This window comes from Cyprinodon variegatus, unplaced genomic scaffold (assembly GCF_000732505.1).
Source record: "Cyprinodon variegatus isolate N-32 unplaced genomic scaffold, C_variegatus-1.0 Scaffold730, whole genome shotgun sequence".
Taxonomy (NCBI): domain Eukaryota; kingdom Metazoa; phylum Chordata; class Actinopteri; order Cyprinodontiformes; family Cyprinodontidae; genus Cyprinodon; species Cyprinodon variegatus.
Genome location: NW_015151183.1, coordinates 183,871 through 187,998, shown reverse-complemented (window position 1 = coordinate 187,998; position 4,128 = coordinate 183,871).

Here is a 4,128-nt window from a genome sequence, read left to right as displayed (position 1 = left end):
GGAAAACAAAACCTAAAGATAAGGGAAAGAATAATTATAACTAAAACTAGACCAAGTAATAAATAACACCAAAAATATTGAAAAAACATAACGTGGAAGAGTAAAACTAAGAATTCAAAAAGGATATAAATCTTGACTGCAACACAGAATAAGATAGAATTAGTGAAATATTTTCCAGAGAATTATTTAGTATTCAGTAAGCGATGGTCAGAGTTAGTTAAGATAACAGCAGTAAAAAGTATTAAAAAATGTTAATGTCTTTCATGAAAAGGCCATTAATAGTGATGATCCAGTAAAATCAGTAGCTAACAGATGTTTGGCTATAATGAGGTGTGACCTCACTGGAGCAAGCTGCATTCAGGAAGCAGAGAGAGAGTTTTTTCTCTGTTTCTTTGGTAATAAACTTGTTAAATAAAGTTATGCTGGGTGTCCCCTGGTAAGTACTGGTTAATAAAGCCGAAAAGTCTGATCTCCCAGTAGTACTGGTTAACTACCCATTAGTTCCTGGTTGGTTTGTGTTTGAATGTCTGATAAATAACCAGCAGTTATGTGTTGGCAACACAACCGTGCAGCATACCAGTGCTGAGGATCAGTGAGGCGGATGTGAGTGTCCACATTCTAACCACCTTGTTAGTGGTCACCACTCCATTGTGATCACAAATATAAGACACATAGGTGTTAGGGTGTTATATGTCTATCCATGAGACAGTAGGGACTTGAGTCTTCAAAGCGGCTGTGAAACGAAGCTTCCTTTCAGTTCTGAAAGGGCTTCAGAAGAATTTCACACAAGGAGCCATTAAAAAAAGCACATTTTGATTTCAAGAATTTCATATATATAAGCAATCAATCATCTGATCCTGAGTGTAAATAAAACAAGATAGATGATTGTTATTTTTAGAATAAACAGGAAGCCGAATGCTATTACTAAAATGGGAGAAGAAGCAGAAGTTGTGTTCACCTGGACAACAAGACTATAGACACAACTGTGAAGCAGACAACAGGATGGGAAAGAGGAAACTACTTCCCAAGGTCCTTCTGCGTTTGCAGTAAGATGCTATATATCTTCTATCAGTCTGTTGTGGAGATTGGGATCTTTTCCTCCATTATCTGCTGGGGTAACAGCATCACAGAAAATGACTTAAAAAAGATCAAAAAGCTATTAGTTCACGGCAGCCTTCTAGAAACTCCTGCTGAGATGAAAGAAATTTTCTTTATGAAGTTGGGAGCATTATGGACGATGCTAAGCACCATTTTCATCAAATTGTTACCATTCCAGATACTTCTAAATGTGAGCAGGATGACAGACTGTTATAGTACATTCTTCCTGCATACTGACAAAAACATTTATTCAGCTCATTGATGAATTTGGTAATTATTTAGTTTTTAAATCAATATTTTTTTTATCTGTTTTTTGTTTACAGGAACTTAAATTAATGTTTAGAATTATTTAATGTGATATTTCAGATAAAACAACCGTTGAGTTGCCAAAAAGTGAAGATTTCACCATAACTCAATCTGTATAAATCTGCATTTGGCCATATCTGGTTACATGGTCCCTTCATCTAACTTGGGTTCATTTTCCACTAATGGTGCCAAAGCTCCCTCTAGTGGTATGAAGATGGCATCTCCGTTTAATCTGATCTAAACGCTTAGACAGAGGCTTCCAGTTTAAAATAATATCTAATCAGAGTTATTAAAATGCTTCCATCATAAATATGGTGCCACAATGTTGAGAATATTCTTTCTTAAATTGACTTATTCTGTTTGTAGAAAGAGTTTTAAAAAAATAGCTGTAAAAGAGTTTATTATTTAAGGTGTTCTCTCTCCTCTAACAATTGGATTTTTGACATCTAAAAAATTATTCTCTTCTCAGGTCTTGCTTGTACAGGAGTACAGCTTTATTTTTTTTTTTTCTCAATACTTGTTTTTGATATCTTTTTATTTTTTTACTAGGTTGTTTCTTTGGCAAATTTTTGAAACAGAAAATGGGTTTTATTTCTATCCAAGAGGCTACAGAAACACTCGTAGTTTTAGTTGTTGAAAGATATTTTTAAACTGTACATAAAACAATGATGTTAAAATTATGCTTCCAATTGCATCTGTCTTGTAATCGAAAGAAAGGCTTATGAAGCAGCACTCCATCACTTCAGCCATGGTCGTCTGTTATAGTTTTGGTATTTAACCCTTCCAAGCGATTTTAGCTGTAAAACTAACATAAGAAATATGTTGGAATAATCTCACCTGTTGCTGATAACACATACTTATGTTGGCCTATAGGGTCTCTGAAACCATACTTTGAAAACACACCTGAAGATCAACCCAAAGAACACTCCTGAATAACAATGATGTCACCTGTGATATCATTATTGTAAAGCAGGGATTGCTTCTTCGATCCACCGACAGAGGGGTTAAGGGTCTTTGCTTAGAGATTCCAAGCTCCATGCCCTAACCACTAGGATGCCACCCCCGACCACATTCAACCTTTGCAAAAGAAACATAATTATTATTATTATCATTATTGTTGTTGGTGTTGGTGTTATTATTCAGTTGGAGAAACTGTTAAAACAGAGACTATTGTTGATCTTGAACTTTATTTGCAGGTTATGGTGATCTCTGATTATCATTTAAGAAAATTAGAAAATAAATTATAAATGCATTATATTAAAACAAAGTTAAAGGTGAATTAAGTTACATTCATGTCTTTAAACGTATATACGTGTATACATAATTTGCTTAAGAATACAATAACCAAACAAATATCCTTCTGTCCTTATTCAGATTTTCATGTGACTGGAAACTACTATTCCTGACTCCTTGTATCAGGCCAATTATGTGTGACTTCTCTAATTCACTCCCTGAAACTTTTTCACATGAGCTCAAAGGTGTGTTTCATTTTAGAGAGTGGTATGAGCAGTAACATATTAAAATCATGTAATAATACCACATTGAAATGTTTCTGTTTTGCTTTACATCAGAGTCTTCTGAATAAATGCTTCTGTGTATTTGGTGTGTTTCCTCTGTTTTCTCAAACCCCAGTGGGTCACAGCAGGTGGTTGCTCCCAGAGCTCCTGGTCCTGCTGGTGGGTTCCTCCAGTCAATGTGTTTAAATCCTTTTATTTAGACTGCACAAAGGACCAGATCATATATTGCGAGTCAAATTCAGTTCTCTATCATGGCCTGGCCTTGACCTCACCACTCAGAGGAGCCTGATCAGTAGGAGTTTGCTCCTCCCCAAATGCAGGACCAACAGACTGCTGAACTCCTTTTTTTCCTCAAGCCAGCAAGCTATACAACTCCCCACTTGGGGGAAGGAGGAGGTGAAGTGAAGAGATACAAGGATCAGCACCTTGGACATCTTATACAAAACATTACCTATTGTTACTCATGTGCAATATTCTTCTCTCTCACTGTGCAATAACACCTACCAACTATTGTGTTGCTTGTGTCATTTTTTTACTGATTTATAAGGTGAGCACATCGTCTGTATAGTCTGTATAATTTTCACATATTTACATGGTCAGTACATTTAGGTGCAACACTACTATATACACTCTTTTTATATTGTCTGTTGTATTTTTACCTTTAATGGCATCTGGCTTTAACTCTTTGTGCCCTATATCAGCTACCGGAACCAGAATTTCCCTGAAGGAGTAATCCCAAGGGATTAATAAAGTAGAGTCTAAATAAAAGTCTAGGCTGAGATAAAATGATCTACTCTCTGTCCCTAAGGATAAACCCTACAATACTTACGGTATTAGGCCCTGTCCATAGAAATCCAGGTTTCAGGATATCAGACAATTTGTTGTTGGATAACATTTTGTGCAGATAATAATACGGAGTATTATAGATATTTAATATTTTTTTCATTTTGAGAAAAAAGTCGCAACATTACGAGAATAAAGAATAAAGTTGTGACATTATGAGACTATAAAGTTGTAATATTACAAGAAAAAAGTCGTAACATTACGAAAATAAAGAATAAAGTTGTGACATTATGAGACTATAAAGTTGTAATATTACAAGAAAAAAGTCGTAACATTACGAAAATAAAGAATAAAGTTGTGACATTATGAGACTATAAAGTTGTAATATTACAAGAAAAAAGTCGTAACATTACGAAAATAAAGA